Source organism: Paramisgurnus dabryanus, chromosome 7, assembly GCF_030506205.2.
Source record: "Paramisgurnus dabryanus chromosome 7, PD_genome_1.1, whole genome shotgun sequence".
NCBI lineage: Eukaryota > Metazoa > Chordata > Actinopteri > Cypriniformes > Cobitidae > Paramisgurnus > Paramisgurnus dabryanus.
The window spans coordinates 13,912,645-13,930,390 of NC_133343.1; the positions used below are offsets into that span (position 1 = coordinate 13,912,645).

The 17,746-nt window shown below is 34.5% G+C and overlaps 1 long non-coding RNA gene across 1 annotated transcript; it reads right to left on the bottom strand.

Annotated features, from left to right (window-relative positions):
• Window positions 1–15,482: 15,482 nt before the first annotated feature.
• LOC135734330 (uncharacterized) lies at window positions 15,483–17,376 on the bottom strand. Its single transcript, XR_010527266.1, has 7 exons — window positions 17,275–17,376; window positions 16,925–17,012; window positions 16,706–16,818; window positions 16,531–16,596; window positions 16,309–16,429; window positions 16,019–16,115; window positions 15,483–15,938 (listed from the first exon to the last, which is right to left on the bottom strand). It is a non-coding gene; the product is annotated as an uncharacterized lncRNA (long non-coding RNA).
• Between the last annotated feature and the right edge of the window lie 370 nt (window positions 17,377–17,746).

The following is a 17,746-nucleotide window of genomic DNA, read 5'->3' on the forward strand; positions in this document are numbered from 1 at the left end:
TGCAGAGTAAGAAAAAATTCGGACTCCGGAGGGCGCTATCACGTTTTTTCAGTGTTTAAGTGATTGTGTATTATGCAGTGTTTCAGATATCAACAAGATCCTCATATCATTTAATAGAGGTACTTAAAATGAACAACTTTTCCTCAAGCAGCACTTGTCTCAGTCGAATCGTTTGTTAGATATTCATCATTTTCTTTGAAACCTACTTTTGCGAACTAGTCCTAGGTTTTTTGACCGATCTGAACCGATCCAGTGCTGGAATAGTCCTTAGACACTGATTATCAATAACTATCAAAAAAAGTTTAACTTTGCACTCATTGTCGCAACACCACGGTCAAAAGTATGAAGAGGAGGTGCCACAAATACTGCAATGGCTATCATTTATGATAGGAATGAGATATCAACACGAAACTTGGTACACATATGTATAGACCCAGGCCGAGGTCACATGCAAAAAATTGCAGAGATTGTCCACTAGGTGGCGCTATAACCTAAGAAAAAATAACGATAACTATAGCATATGTATACAACACATAAATATTTGTCTGACCTACTTTTTATTTTGCACATAACATCTGCTTTCAGATTCTTATAAGGGTCTTTTAGGATAATTACATATCTTAGAAAACATGACGACCAACAGCCAGCCAGCATTAACCATGTACGAGTCCAGCGTAATGGTGTGCCATTACAACTAAACTGATGGGCCTGTTTGTCTTATGTTCTCAAGTGTCTTTGATGATTTTTGGCTCATCATTCCGGAAATATTTGCATCTAGAACAACGGGAGTTACGTTAACTGTGCCCTAGATCAATGGTTCTCAAAATTATTCCTGGAGGCCCACTGCTCTGCACATATACGAAAGTCTTCTATTTTAAACAAATCTACTTTAATCATCAGTAGAGATTTGTATGAACTGAACTGATTGTGTCAGATGAGAGAAACATACAAAATGTGCCGAGCATTGGGTCTTGAGAAACCACTGCGGTTCACTGAGTTGAAAGTACTGCTCTAGATGTTTATGTTTATATGAAAAACAATTTTATGAATTTGCTGTACTATCTGGGCAAATATCAATATGAAACATAAAATAAAATTTTGCCGTTGTATTACTGGATTTGATGTGATGTCACATAGTGAGGTGGGCACCATTTGTAACCTGTATTCTTTATTTCATTTGTAGCTGCTGTTATGTTCCTTTTGTCCATGGGTTTGCATCTGCATGAAAATTATTATAAGATTTAATGATTTGCAGTCATTTACCTCATTAAACCCAAAAGACTTGAGGTAATCAATTCAAGCATTTTGAAATGTGACATTTTCAAAATGGGCCAGACTAAGTATATCTAACTAATTAACTAGTAATGTGAAGCTTATGACAAAATATTAACAGTTTTATTAAGATCAGACAATATATGTCTTTCCAAGACTAGGGCTGGTTGAATAAACATACAGTAGCCATTAAGTAAAGACTGTGTTTTAAGGACTAGTCTGAAGAACTAGTAGTTAGTTAGGGCTAATCAGTCTTACTATTTGGATTTAAATATAATTTAAATAATTTAAATATTTTTTTCATATGATACTTAAAGCAGTTATGTTTAATCATGAAGACAAAAATGTATGACTAACTTTGAATACTAGTCTTAGAGATTCATGTTACTGACCATTGGTTTATGTGTAGTTACAGACTAAAATTAAGGCTTAAGTTTTAGTTATCTTACTTGAAAATAGCTTACACTGGCCTACCTTTAAATATATCTGGGCCATAGTTTTGTCTTAAGATGTACACCAGTAATGTTTTTTATAAGGTTTGTTTGTAAAAAGTACCTAAATGTTTTTACATAACTAATGGCTAGTCATGCATCAATTTAAACCTGTGGGAAACAACCCTATGAAGTTATAAAGCTTCAAATGTTGTCTTAGAATTCTTCAAATCCTAAAGGTCACTTCACACTGGTCAGACAGACTCCAACAGACGCGTCTGTTGGAGTCTGTCTGACCAGTGTGAAACCCCTGTTGGAAGTTGTTGGATCAAAGTAAATGAGACTTTAGAATGTGGTTGTCTGTTGGTGTCTGTTGGAGTTGGTAGTTGTCTGACCAGTGTGAACTGGCCTTAAAGGTATGAAAAAGATTGCTGTAAATATGTGGATCCTTAAAGAACAATAATAGGCCAACATTAGAAATAATAACTAATAATCACACATAAAGAGAATAAATATTTGGTTATCAGTAGCTTTAGTATTCTAATCTATTTTCCATAACATAAACACGTCATGCTGTGTCTTATAAAGTTTTCAATAATTGTTTATAGAATTATTGCAATGAAATTGTAATGTTATGATACACTTGGTTATTTTAAATATAAATGTTTACTGAAAACTTACTCTAGCACAGCACGTGTGTGAACACAAGGCAAGGCAAGGCAAGGCAAGTTTATTTGTATAGCACATTTCATACACAGAGGTCATTCAAAGTGCTTTACATAGAAATGAGAAAACAATATATAAAAGAGAAAAAAGAAAATTTAAAAATAATAGATACACAATAAAATCACAATAAAAAAAGATACATGAGAATTTTGAATAACAATTAAAGAAAATGAATGTGATTTTAATAAAAACAGTTTAAAATGTTAAACAGAATAAAACAGGAGTAATAGTGGCTTGAGTTAAAGGTGCAGTCAGTGTAAAGCAGCACAGTGCTCATTCAGTAAATGCAGAGTTAAACAGATGTGTTTTTAATCTAGATTTAAAAGTTAGTATTCTAATCTATTTTCTATTTTCTATTTACAAATAAGTGCTTAATAGCAAATCTGACTGACATTTGCTTAATGACATCATATTTGTTATTAACTCCATTTGATATAAACAACACATCTGGATCAGTTATGTATGGACATAGCCAGTTGTTAAATATAAAAAATGTACAGCTTTAGTACTATTTTTAGGCCTACTATAATATGACAGAGGCTGTCATCTGAAAAACTTGTATGTTTGCACATCATATCTATGTCAAAGAATATATATGTTCTATAAGAACAATTACTTTTGTTTAAAAAAATAGTCTAAAAGATTTAAACAAGCAACCATTTAGTAAGACCTAGATCTCTATGAATTAAAATGACTGTTTCAGATGAGAGAAACATACAAAATGTGCAGAGCATGTTTGTGTATATGTTCCTTTTGTCCATAAAGATATATTCGGTTTAATAACTTGCATACCTCACTTTATTTACCTAATGAAAACAGAAAGCCTTCATGGTACTCGATTAAAGGACATGAACATGAATCTGCTAAATGAAATGATATTTGTTATTGACACGATTTAATAACACCATCCACCATTCAGATAACGTATCTGGTTTTGTTTTATTAAATTGTTTCAGTTCTTACACTCAACAACAGTAAAGCCAGTGCAGTACAATTTTCTCTACACTGTATAATACAAATACAAAAACAACTTTGCAGAAGTATAGCTATCACACAGTCATTTTGAAAACGGCCCTGACGAACGGCCCCTAAAGCTTATGACAAAGCATACAAGTATTATTGAGATCTGGCAATATACTCAAATTCCTTATTGTGGTTTTTAGGTGCAATTTTCCGTTATGTCCACTAGATGGCTGTAGAGGATCAATCACTGGCTGACATTTGGACTCACAGAAAACCCAGAAGATGATTACTCTTTAACTAAGTCTACTATTAATAGAACTCTGTACACATTTAAAGGTGCAGTGTGTAATTTTTAGAAGGATCTCTTGACGAAAATGCAAAATTATATACAAAACTATATTATCAGGGGTGTATAAAGACCTTTCATAATGAACCGGTATGTGTTTATTACCTTAGAACGAGACCTTTTTATCTACATACACTGAGGGTCCCCTTACATAGAAGTCACCATTTTGTGCCGCCATTTTTCTACAGAAGCCCTTAACGGACAAATTTTTTTACTAAGTTGTTTCCGACGATGACATGTTTGTCTGGTGGCGGCTACTGTAGCTTCTCTATGTGTTTCAAAAGCGAGGGGTGAGCAGTGGACTAAGCCATTGGTTGCAATTCGTGACCTCACCACTAGGTGCCGCTAAAATGTACACACTGCACCTTTAACTTCATGATTTTACTGTTATAATATTAAAATCACATTTAGTGAAAGACTACCACTTCAATTGTTCTGAGTTATCAGTTTTAACACTCATGTCATTTTATGATAGCTGTGAAACGTGAACATAATTTTGGAGGCACTTACACGACATTTGCAGTAAGAATTATATATTTTTTGTTTTTTATAAAAAAAAACTACATACCAAATGAGTGTATAACCATGTCAATATTAAGTCTTGTTCTTTAACAGTCTTGTTTCTCCTTTCTCAGGTAAACGTGTGTGTGTACAATATACAATGCAGAATATCTATATGGCCATGTCCTTAAACGTCTTGTGATCTAAATGGCTTGAACCCCGATAATCGCTGCTAGCAGCTATATTTAGGGGTTCAAGCACGAAGTGCTGAAACCCTATTGTAATTGCCAAGGTTTTTATTAGGGGTTCAAGCACGAAGTGCTGAAACCCTATTGTAATTGCCAAGGTTTTTATTAGGGGTTCAAGCACGAAGTGCTGAAACCCTATTGTAATTGCCAAGGTTTTTATTATTATTATTATTATTAGTTATTATTATTCTGCCGTAAAACGGAACGTGCAGACCAAACCGTAAGGCGTAGAGACTTGAAACTTGGCCAAATGGTAGGACCCAATTTGGGGAGAAGTTGATAGAGTATCAACCCGATTGGCCCATAGGTGGCGCTATAGCGATAACAAACGCGTTGATGGTCATAACTTCCACAAATCTTATCCAAATGTCAAGTGTCTTATATCCCTGGATTCCTTGCGTCAAGGCGAACAAAACGTATATCTCCGATTTCATTTCCGTCATGAAATTTTTTTCGCTATTTTCGATTTTGTCAAAAAAAATAAAAACGAACTCGTCCTAGGTTTTTCGTCCGATCGGAACCGTTCCAGTGCCGTAATATTCCTTGGAGTGTGAATATCAAAAGTTATCAAAAAAAAAGTTGAACTTTCGACTCGCCGTCGTCAAGCCACGCCCAAACGCCCCCAATGAGCGGAGCCTCTTGATCTTAAACGGCTATAACTTAGGAAGGGAAGGAGGTATCGACACCAAATTTGGTACACATATACAGGGGACAATTCTGAGGTCAGGTGCAAAAAATTGCGCCGCTTGACCACTAGTTGTCACTATAACACCACCTCAACTTTGAAGGGCTGTAACTACGGAAATATGGGACCGATCAACTTGACATTTGACAGGTGTGCTCCTGGTCTGGGGTACTATCTATGTTTAAAAGGAATTTTGCGTAACTCAAAAAACATGGCCGCCATCGGCCAATCAAGAAAAAGCAGCTATTAGACAGGGTTAACGGAGCCCGATCGAAATGAAACTCGGTGGGCCTGTTTGTCTCTTGGCCATGAAGGTCTGTGCAGAGTAAGAAAAAATTCGGACTCCGGAGGGCGCTATCACGTTTTTTCAGTGTTTAAGTGATTGTGTATTATGCAGTGTTTCAGATATCAACAAGATCCTCATATCATTTAATAGAGGTACTTAAAATGAACAACTTTTCCTCAAGCAGCACTTGTCTCAGTCGAATCGTTTGTTAGATATTCATCATTTTCTTTGAAACCTACTTTTGCGAACTAGTCCTAGGTTTTTTGACCGATCTGAACCGATCCAGTGCTGGAATAGTCCTTAGACACTGATTATCAATAACTATCAAAAAAAGTTGAACTTTGCACTCATTGTCGCAACACCACGGTCAAAAGTATGAAGAGGCGGTGCCACAAATACTACAATGGCTATCATTTATGATAGGAATGAGATATCAACACGAAACTTGGTACACATATGTATAGACCCAGGCCAAGGTCACATGCAAAAAATTGCAGAGATTGTCCACTAGGTGGCGCTATAACCTAAGAAAAAATAACGATAACTATAGCATATGTATACAACACATAAATATTTGTCTGACCTACTTTTTATTTTGCACATAACATCTGCTTTCAGATTCTTATAAGGGTCTTTTAGGATAATTACATATCTTAGAAAACATGCCGACCAACAGCCAGCCAGCATTAACCATGTACGAGTCCAGCGTAATGGTGTGCCATTACAACTAAACTGATGGGCCTGTTTGTCTTATGTTCTCAAGTGTCTTTGATGATTTTTGGCTCATCATTCCGGAAATATTTGCATCTAGAACAACGGGAGTTACGTTAACTGTGCCCTAGATCAATGGTTCTCAAAATTATTCCTGGAGGCCCACTGCTCTGCACATATACGAAAGTCTTCTATTTTAAACAAATCTACTTTAATCATCAGTAGAGATTTGTATGAACTGAACTGATTGTGTCAGATGAGAGAAACATACAAAATGTTCCGAGCATTGGGTCTTGAGAAACCAATGCGGTTCACTGAGTTGAAAGTACTGCTCTAGATGTTTATGTTTATATGAAAAAATTTTTTATGAATTTGCTGTACTATCTGGGCAAATATCAATATGAAACATAAAATAAAATTTTGTCGTTGTATTACTGGATTTGATGTGATGTCACATAGTGAGGTGGGCACCATTTGTAACCTGTATTCTTTATTTCATTTGTAGCTGCTGTTATGTTCCTTTTGTCCATGGGTTTGCATCTGCATGAAAATTATTATAAGATTTAATGATTTGCAGTCATTTACCTCATTAAAACTAAAAGACTTGAGGTAATCAATTCAAGCATTTTGAAATGTGACATTTTCAAAATGGGCCAGACTAAGTATATCTAACTAATTAACTAGTAATGTGAAGCTTATGACAAAATATTAACAGTTTTATTAAGATCAGACAATATATGTCTTTCCAAGACTAGGGCTGGTTGAATAAACATACAGTAGCCATTAAGTAAAGACTGTGTTTTAAGGACTAGTCTGAAGAACTAGTAGTTAGTTAGGGCTAATCAGTCTTACTATTTGGATTTAAATATAATTTAAATAATTTAAATATTTTTTTCATATGATACTTAAAGCAGTTATGTTTAATCATGAAGACAAAAATGTATGACTAACTTTGAATACTAGTCTTAGAGATTCATGTTACTGACCATTGGTTTATGTGTAGTTACAGACTAAAATTAAGGCTTAAGTTTTAGTTATCTTACTTGAAAGTAGCTTACACTGGCCTACCTTTAAATATATCTGGGCCATAGTTTTGTCTTAAGATGTACACCAGTAATGTTTTTTATAAGGTTTGTTTGTAAAAAGTACCTAAATGTTTTTACATAACTAATGGCTAGTCATGCATCAATTTAAACCTGTGGGAAACAACCCTATGAAGTTATAAAGCTTCAAATGTTGTCTTAGAATTCTTCAAATCCTAAAGGTCACTTCACACTGGTCAGACAGACTCCAACAGACGCGTCTGTTGGAGTCTGTCTGACCAGTGTGAAACCCCTGTTGGAAGTTGTTGGATCAAAGTAAATGAGACTTTAGAATGTGGTTGTCTGTTGGTGTCTGTTGGAGTTGGTAGTTGTCTGACCAGTGTGAACTGGCCTTAAAGGTATGAAAAAGATTGCTGTAAATATGTGGATCCTTAAAGAACAATAATAGGCCAACATTAGAAATAATAACTAATAATCACACATAAAGAGAATAAATATTTGGTTATCAGTAGCTTTAGTATTCTAATCTATTTTCCATAACATAAACACGTCATGCTGTGTCTTATAAAGTTTTCAATAATTGTTTATAGAATTATTGCAATGAAATTGTAATGTTATGATACACTTGGTTATTTTAAATATAAATGTTTACTGAAAACTTACTCTAGCACAGCACGTGTGTGAACACAAGGCAAGGCAAGGCAAGGCAAGTTTATTTGTATAGCACATTTCATACACAGAGGTCATTCAAAGTGCTTTACATAGAAATGAGAAAACAATATATAAAAGAGAAAAAAGAAAATTTAAAAATAATAGATACACAATAAAATCACAATAAAAAAAGATACATGAGAATTTTGAATAACAATTAAAGAAAATGAATGTGATGTTAATAAAAACAGTTTAAAATGTTAAACAGAATAAAACAGGAGTAATAGTGGCTTGAGTTAAAGGTGCAGTCAGTGTAAAGCAGCACAGTGCTCATTCAGTAAATGCAGAGTTAAACAGATGTGTTTTTAATCTAGATTTAAAAGTTAGTATTCTAATCTATTTTCTATTTTCTATTTACAAATAAGTGCTTAATAGCAAATCTGACTGACATTTGCTTAATGACATCATATTTGTTATTAACTCCATTTGATATAAACAACACATCTGGATCAGTTATGTATGGACATAGCCAGTTGTTAAATATAAAAAATGTACAGCTTTAGTACTATTTTTAGGCCTACTATAATATGACAGAGGCTGTCATCTGAAAAACTTGTATGTTTGCACATCATATCTATGTCAAAGAATATATATGTTCTATAAGAACAATTACTTTTGTTTAAAAAAATAGTCTAAAAGATTTAAACAAGCAACCATTTAGTAAGACCTAGATCTCTATGAATTAAAATGACTGTTTCAGATGAGAGAAACATACAAAATGTGCAGAGCATATTTGTGTATATGTTCCTTTTGTCCATAAAAATATATACGGTTTAATAACTTGCATACCTCACTTTATTTACCTAATGAAAACAGAAAGCCTTCATGGTACTCGATTAAAGGACATGAACATGAATCTGCTAAATGAAATGATATTTGTTATTGACACAATTTAATAACACCATCCACCATTCAGATAACGTATCTGGTTTTGTTTTATTAAATTGTTTCAGTTCTTACACTCAACAACAGTAAAGCCAGTGCAGTACAATTTTCTCTACACTGTATAATACAAATACAAAAACAACTTTGCAGAAGTATAGCTATCACACAGTCATTTTGAAAACGGCCCTGACGAACGGCCCCTAAAGCTTATGACAAAGCATACAAGTATTATTGAGATCTGGCAATATACTCAAATTCCTTATTGTGATTTTTAGGTGCAATTTTCCGTTATGTCCACTAGATGGCTGTAGAGGATCAATCACTGGCTGACATTTGCACTCACAGAAAACCCAGAAGATGATTACTCTTTAACTAAGTCTACTATTAATAGAACTCTGTACACATTTAAAGGTGCAGTGTGTAATTTTTAGAAGGATCTCTTGACGAAAATGCAAAATTATATACAAAACTATATTATCAGGGGTGTATAAAGACCTTTCATAATGAACCGGTATGTGTTTATTACCTTAGAACGAGACCTTTTTATCTACATACACTGAGGGTCCCCTTACATAGAAGTCACCATTTTGTGCCGCCATTTTTCTACAGAAGCCCTTAACGGACAAATTTTTTTACTAAGTTGTTTCCGACGATGACATGTTTGTCTGGTGGCGGCTACTGTAGCTTCTCTATGTGTTTCAAAAGCGAGGGGTGAGCAGTGGACTAAGCCATTGGTTGCAATTCGTGACCTCACCACTAGGTGCCGCTAAAATGTACACACTGCACCTTTAACTTCATGATTTTACTGTTATAATATTAAAATCACATTTAGTGAAAGACTACCACTTCAATTGTTCTGAGTTATCAGTTTTAACACTCATGTCATTTTATGATAGCTGTGAAACGTGAACATAATTTTGGAGGCACTTACACGACATTTGCAGTAAGAATTATATATTTTTTGTTTTTTATAAAAAAAAACTACATACCAAATGAGTGTATAACCATGTCAATATTAAGTCTTGTTCTTTAACAGTCTTGTTTCTCCTTTCTCAGGTAAACGTGTGTGTGTACAATATACAATGCAGAATATCTATATGGCCATGTCCTTAAACGTCTTGTGATCTAAATGGCTTGAACCCCGATAATCGCTGCTAGCAGCTATATTTAGGGGTTCAAGCACGAAGTGCTGAAACCCTATTGTAATTGCCAAGGTTTTTATTATTATTATTATTATTAGTTATTATTATTCTGCCGTAAAACGGAACGTGCAGACCAAACCGTAAGGCCTAGAGACTTGAAACTTGGCCAAATGGTAGGACCCAATTTGGGGAGAAGTTGATAGAGTATCAACCCGATTGGCCCATAGGTGGCGCTATAGCGATAACAAACGCGTTGATGGTCATAACTTCCACAAATCTTATCCAAATGTCAAGTGTCTTATATCCCTGGATTCCTTGCGTCAAGGCGAACAAAACGTATATCTCCGATTTAATTTCCGTCATGAAAATTTTTTCGCTATTTTCGATTTTGTCAAAAAAAATAAAAACGAACTCGTCCTAGGTTTTTCGTCCGATCGGAACCGTTCCAGTGCCGTAATATTCCTTGGAGTGTGAATATCAAAAGTTATCAAAAAAAAGTTGAACTTTCGACTCGCCGTCGTCAAGCCACGCCCAAACGCCCCCAATGAGCGGAGCCTCTTGATCTTAAACAGCTATAACTTAGGAAGGGAAGGAGGTATCGACACCAAATTTGGTACACATATACAGGGGACTATTCTGAGGTCAGGTGCAAAAAATTGCGCCGCTTGACCACTAGTTGTCACTATAACACCACCTCAACTTTGAAGGGCTGTAACTACGGAAATATGGGACCGATCAACTTGACATTTGACAGGTGTGCTCCTGGTCTGGGGTACTATCTATGTTTAAAAGGAATTTTGCGTAACTCAAAAAACATGGCCGCCATCGGCCAATCAAGAAAAAGCAGCTATTAGACAGGGTTAACGGAGCCCGATCGAAATGAAACGCGGTGGGCCTGTTTGTCTCTTGGCCATGAAGGTCTGTGCAGAGTAAGAAAAAATTCGGACTCCGGAGGGCGCTATCACGTTTTTTCAGTGTTTAAGTGATTGTGTATTATGCAGTGTTTCAGATATCAACAAGATCCTCATATCATTTAATAGAGGTACTTAAAATGAACAACTTTTCCTCAAGCAGCACTTGTCTCAGTCGAATCGTTTGTTAGATATTCATCATTTTCTTTGAAACCTACTTTTGCGAACTAGTCCTAGGTTTTTTGACCGATCTGAACCGATCCAGTGCTGGAATAGTCCTTAGACACTGATTATCAATAACTATCAAAAAAAGTTGAACTTTGCACTCATTGTCGCAACACCACGGTCAAAAGTATGAAGAGGCGGTGCCACAAATACTACAATGGCTATCATTTATGATAGGAATGAGATATCAACACGAAACTTGGTACACATATGTATAGACCCAGGCCAAGGTCACATGCAAAAAATTGCAGAGATTGTCCACTAGGTGGCGCTATAACCTAAGAAAAAATAACGATAACTATAGCATATGTATACAACACATAAATATTTGTCTGACCTACTTTTTATTTTGCACATAACATCTGCTTTCAGATTCTTATAAGGGTCTTTTAGGATAATTACATATCTTAGAAAACATGACGACCAACAGCCAGCCAGCATTAACCATGTACGAGTCCAGCGTAATGGTGTGCCATTACAACTAAACTGATGGGCCTGTTTGTCTTATGTTCTCAAGTGTCTTTGATGATTTTTGGCTCATCATTCCGGAAATATTTGCATCTAGAACAACGGGAGTTACGTTAACTGTGCCCTAGATCAATGGTTCTCAAAATTATTCCTGGAGGCCCACTGCTCTGCACATATACGAAAGTCTTCTATTTTAAACAAATCTACTTTAATCATCAGTAGAGATTTGTATGAACTGAACTGATTGTGTCATGAGAGAAACATACAAAATGTTCCGAGCATTGGGTCTTGAGAAACCAATGCGGTTCACTGAGTTGAAAGTACTGCTCTAGATGTTTATGTTTATATGAAAAACAATTTTATGAATTTGCTGTACTATCTGGGCAAATATCAATATGAAACATAAAATAAAATTTTGTCGTTGTATTACTGGATTTGATGTGATGTCACATAGTGAGGTGGGCACCATTTGTAACCTGTATTCTTTATTTCATTTGTAGCTGCTGTTATGTTCCTTTTGTCCATGGGTTTGCATCTGCATGAAAATTATTATAAGATTTAATGATTTGCAGTCATTTACCTCATTAAAACTAAAAGACTTGAGGTAATCAATTCAAGCATTTTGAAATGTGACATTTTCAAAATGGGCCAGACTAAGTATATCTAACTAATTAACTAGTAATGTGAAGCTTATGACAAAATATTAACAGTTTTATTAAGATCAGACAATATATGTCTTTCCAAGACTAGGGCTGGTTGAATAAACATACAGTAGCCATTAAGTAAAGACTGTGTTTTAAGGACTAGTCTGAAGAACTAGTAGTTAGTTAGGGCTAATCAGTCTTACTATTTGGATTTAAATATAATTTAAATAATTTAAATATTTTTTTCATATGATACTTAAAGCAGTTATGTTTAATCATGAAGACAAAAATGTATGACTAACTTTGAATACTAGTCTTAGAGATTCATGTTACTGACCATTGGTTTATGTGTAGTTACAGACTAAAATTAAGGCTTAAGTTTTAGTTATCTTACTTGAAAGTAGCTTACACTGGCCTACCTTTAAATATATCTGGGCCATAGTTTTGTCTTAAGATGTACACCAGTAATGTTTTTTATAAGGTTTGTTTGTAAAAAGTACCTAAATGTTTTTACATAACTAATGGCTAGTCATGCATCAATTTAAACCTGTGGGAAACAACCCTATGAAGTTATAAAGCTTCAAATGTTGTCTTAGAATTCTTCAAATCCTAAAGGTCACTTCACACTGGTCAGACAGACTCCAACAGACGCGTCTGTTGGAGTCTGTCTGACCAGTGTGAAACCCCTGTTGGAAGTTGTTGGATCAAAGTAAATGAGACTTTAGAATGTGGTTGTCTGTTGGTGTCTGTTGGAGTTGGTAGTTGTCTGACCAGTGTGAACTGGCCTTAAAGGTATGAAAAAGATTGCTGTAAATATGTGGATCCTTAAAGAACAATAATAGGCCAACATTAGAAATAATAACTAATAATCACACATAAAGAGAATAAATATTTGGTTATCAGTAGCTTTAGTATTCTAATCTATTTTCCATAACATAAACACGTCATGCTGTGTCTTATAAAGTTTTCAATAATTGTTTATAGAATTATTGCAATGAAATTGTAATGTTATGATACACTTGGTTATTTTAAATATAAATGTTTACTGAAAACTTACTCTAGCACAGCACGTGTGTGAACACAAGGCAAGGCAAGGCAAGGCAAGTTTATTTGTATAGCACATTTCATACACAGAGGTCATTCAAAGTGCTTTACATAGAAATGAGAAAACAATATATAAAAGAGAAAAAAGAAAATTTAAAAATAATAGATACACAATAAAATCACAATAAAAAAGATACATGAGAATTTTGAATAACAATTAAAGAAAATGAATGTGATGTTAATAAAAACAGTTTAAAATGTTAAACAGAATAAAACAGGAGTAATAGTGGCTTGAGTTAAAGGTGCAGTCAGTGTAAAGCAGCACAGTGCTCATTCAGTAAATGCAGAGTTAAACAGATGTGTTTTTAATCTAGATTTAAAAGTTAGTATTCTAATCTATTTTCTATTTTCTATTTACAAATAAGTGCTTAATAGCAAATCTGACTGACATTTGCTTAATGACATCATATTTGTTATTAACTCCATTTGATATAAACAACACATCTGGATCAGTTATGTATGGACATAGCCAGTTGTTAAATATAAAAAATGTACAGCTTTAGTACTATTTTTAGGCCTACTATAATATGACAGAGGCTGTCATCTGAAAAACTTGTATGTTTGCACATCATATCTATGTCAAAGAATATATATGTTCTATAAGAACAATTACTTTTGTTTAAAAAAATAGTCTAAAAGATTTAAACAAGCAACCATTTAGTAAGACCTAGATCTCTATGAATTAAAATGACTGTTTCAGATGAGAGAAACATACAAAATGTGCAGAGCATATTTGTGTATATGTTCCTTTTGTCCATAAAAATATATACGGTTTCATAACTTGCATACCTCACTTTATTTACCTAATGAAAACAGAAAGCCTTCATGGTACTCGATTAAAGGACATGAACATGAATCTGCTAAATGAAATGATATTTGTTATTGACACAATTTAATAACACCATCCACCATTCAGATAACGTATCTGGTTTTGTTTTATTAAATTGTTTCAGTTCTTACACTCAACAACAGTAAAGCCAGTGCAGTACAATTTTCTCTACACTGTATAATACAAATACAAAAACAACTTTGCAGAAGTATAGCTATCACACAGTCATTTTGAAAACGGCCCTGACGAACGGCCCCTAAAGCTTATGACAAAGCATACAAGTATTATTGAGATCTGGCAATATACTCAAATTCCTTATTGTGATTTTTAGGTGCAATTTTCCGTTATGTCCACTAGATGGCTGTAGAGGATCAATCACTGGCTGACATTTGCACTCACAGAAAACCCAGAAGATGATTACTCTTTAACTAAGTCTACTATTAATAGAACTCTGTACACATTTAAAGGTGCAGTGTGTAATTTTTAGAAGGATCTCTTGACGAAAATGCAAAATTATATACAAAACTATATTATCAGGGGTGTATAAAGACCTTTCATAATGAACCGGTATGTGTTTATTACCTTAGAACGAGACCTTTTTATCTACATACACTGAGGGTCCCCTTACATAGAAGTCACCATTTTGTGCCGCCATTTTTCTACAGAAGCCCTTAACGGACAAATTTTTTTACTAAGTTGTTTCCGACGATGACATGTTTGTCTGGTGGCGGCTACTGTAGCTTCTCTATGTGTTTCAAAAGCGAGGGGTGAGCAGTGGACTAAGCCATTGGTTGCAATTCGTGACCTCACCACTAGGTGCCGCTAAAATGTACACACTGCACCTTTAACTTCATGATTTTACTGTTATAATATTAAAATCACATTTAGTGAAAGACTACCACTTCAATTGTTCTGAGTTATCAGTTTTAACACTCATGTCATTTTATGATACACTCTCAGAAAAGAAAGGACATAACTGTACCTTTAGGGGTACAATGGCTTGTCACTGGGGCTGTACCCTCAAGGGTACAGTTTTTGTACCCTTGGCAGAGGGTACAAATTTGTACCCTTGTGATTTGTACCTTAAGAGACCAGTTTTGTACCTCTGGTGACAATTTTGTACCTTTATTTAACAGTACAAATATGGACCCTTCAAAAAGGGTACAAAATTGGCTTTGACAGGGTACACTCATTGATTATGGTTTTAAAACTTATACATATATCTCAATCTAAGTACTGTAAACTTTAAATTATAAGTGCATATGACTCAATATATTTGTGTTGGTTTAGCCAATCGTTCAGCGTAAAGGTACATTTTAAACATTAGTATAAAAAATGATAACAGAAAAGATAAAATACACAGTTTATTGAACAATCATTTATTTTACAAAAGGTTTAGATATAAAACAGAAGTGTGCTGTTCAGTCCAAATTCACAACATTAAAAACTAATATTACATTTACACTTTACTTATGAAATATATCAAGTATTCCTTTATGGCTTTAACAGACTGTCCAAACAGGAATATTTTAAAACAAAATCAGTGTGCTGTTCCTTAAACCAAACGACATTTAAACATTTTTAACAGGGCCACATCTGTCCTTGCCAAGCAGTGAGAAACACACAAATATACATTTTTTCCCTGATAAAACTGTGGTGTACTCACAGCATAATGAGTAAATGAATAGGTCCATATGGAGTAACATTTCTTTAGTTTTTGTTGTGTTAATGACGGGTGGTAGACGATAGTCAGTCAGCCTCCTTAATGGTAAAGATCGAAAACTGCTCTGGGCACGTTCATACTTATCTGTGAGAAAACACAAAAATATGAATACATTTTCCACTGACAGAACTGTGGTATACTCACAACATAAATAAATGTGGTACCTTTAAAGTTTTTGCGTGTGAATGATGGTTGGTCGAGAACAGTCAGCCACCCTCAATGGTAAAGATCCAAACTTGCGCGGGAAACGTTTGTGCTAAACTGTGAGAAAACACACATAAATATGAATTAATTTTCCACTGTTTGGTTGAGCAGACAGACAGACAGACAGACAGACAGTCAGTTAACGTTAGTCCTTACTGAGAGAGAAACACATAAATATGAATTATTTTTCACTTACATAACTGTGGTGTACTCACGCAACATAATAAATAAATAAATGTGGTAACGTTACCTTTAAAAGGATTCTGTGTAACTGACTTTTGACGTTTGGTGGCGAGTAGACAGTCAGTCAGTCAGTCAATCTCCCCCCTGACTGAGAGATTCAAACTTGCGCAGGAAACGTTTGCGCTAAGCTGTGAGAAAACACACATAAATATGAATTAATTTTCCACTTACAGAACTGTTGTGTACTCCCTTAACATAATGAATACATTAATAAATGTGGTAATGTTACCTTTAGAAGGTCTTAAATGACTGTTTGGTTGAGAGCAGACAGAGAGTCAGTTTACGTTAGTCCTTACTGAGAGAGAAAACACATAATATATTATTAATTTTCCACTTAACGTTACAGAACTAAGGTGTACTCAAACAACATAATAAATAAATTAATAAATGTGGAAAAACGTTACCTTAAAAAGGTTTCAGGGTAAATTACTGTCTGGTGGCAAGTAGACAGTCTGTCAGTCAATCTCCCCCCTGACTGAGAGAGATTCAAACTTCCACGGGAAACATTTGTGCTAAACTGTGAGTAAACACACATAAATATAAATTAATTTTCCACTTACAGAACTGTGGTGTACTCAAACAACATAATAAATAAATTAATAAATGTGGTAACGTTAACTTACCTTTTAATGGTTTCTTGGTAAGACGTGTAACGTTATACAGTCTGTCAGTTAATCTCCCCCTGACTGACTGAGAGAGATTCAAACTAAACTGTGAGAAAACACACATAAATATGAATTATTTCTCCACTTACATAACTGTGGTGTACTTAATGAACATTAACCAGCTCATAAAAATGAGTCTGAGGAGTATGAGGCAATAGTGCTGTGTCAATATCGCGTTGACTCGTCTTATACAACTTTACACAAATAACCGTAACCGAATCAGTATTAAAATGAAGAGCCACGACAAACAACACATTTTTAAAGTTTAAAAATGTTTTAAAGATGATGAATGAGTTTCCAGTGCTTACCTGTTAATGTTCTTTATGTGTCTGTCTCGTCCTCCTGCGCTGCTCTGTGAAACTGACTCCGACCGTGAGATGTGGGGGGATGGGCGCGTGTCAAAATAAAAGCGCGGGGTTTTTTCGGTGTGTGTGTGTGAGGGATTCAGTTATTCAGTATTTATTCAGTTTAAATAATGGTTAATCAATTGCAGTTTTTGAGTTCATATCACAGTTTTTATTAAGTGAAATTAACTTTTTTTTAATTAAAATTTAAAATTTAAATTTAAATTTAAACACACTGTCAATGAACTGAAGAAAACTAATACTACTTCAATACCCATGTGTCCAACTAAAGGAAACAAAAATTGACACAATAGTTATTTACGTTACTCACCAGATTTACAGCAGTTGTCTAGAACAACAAATAAAAAAAAATAGCAAGAGGCTGTCTCTTAACATTGTACCTTATCCTTTAAAAGAAATGGTACAAATATGTACC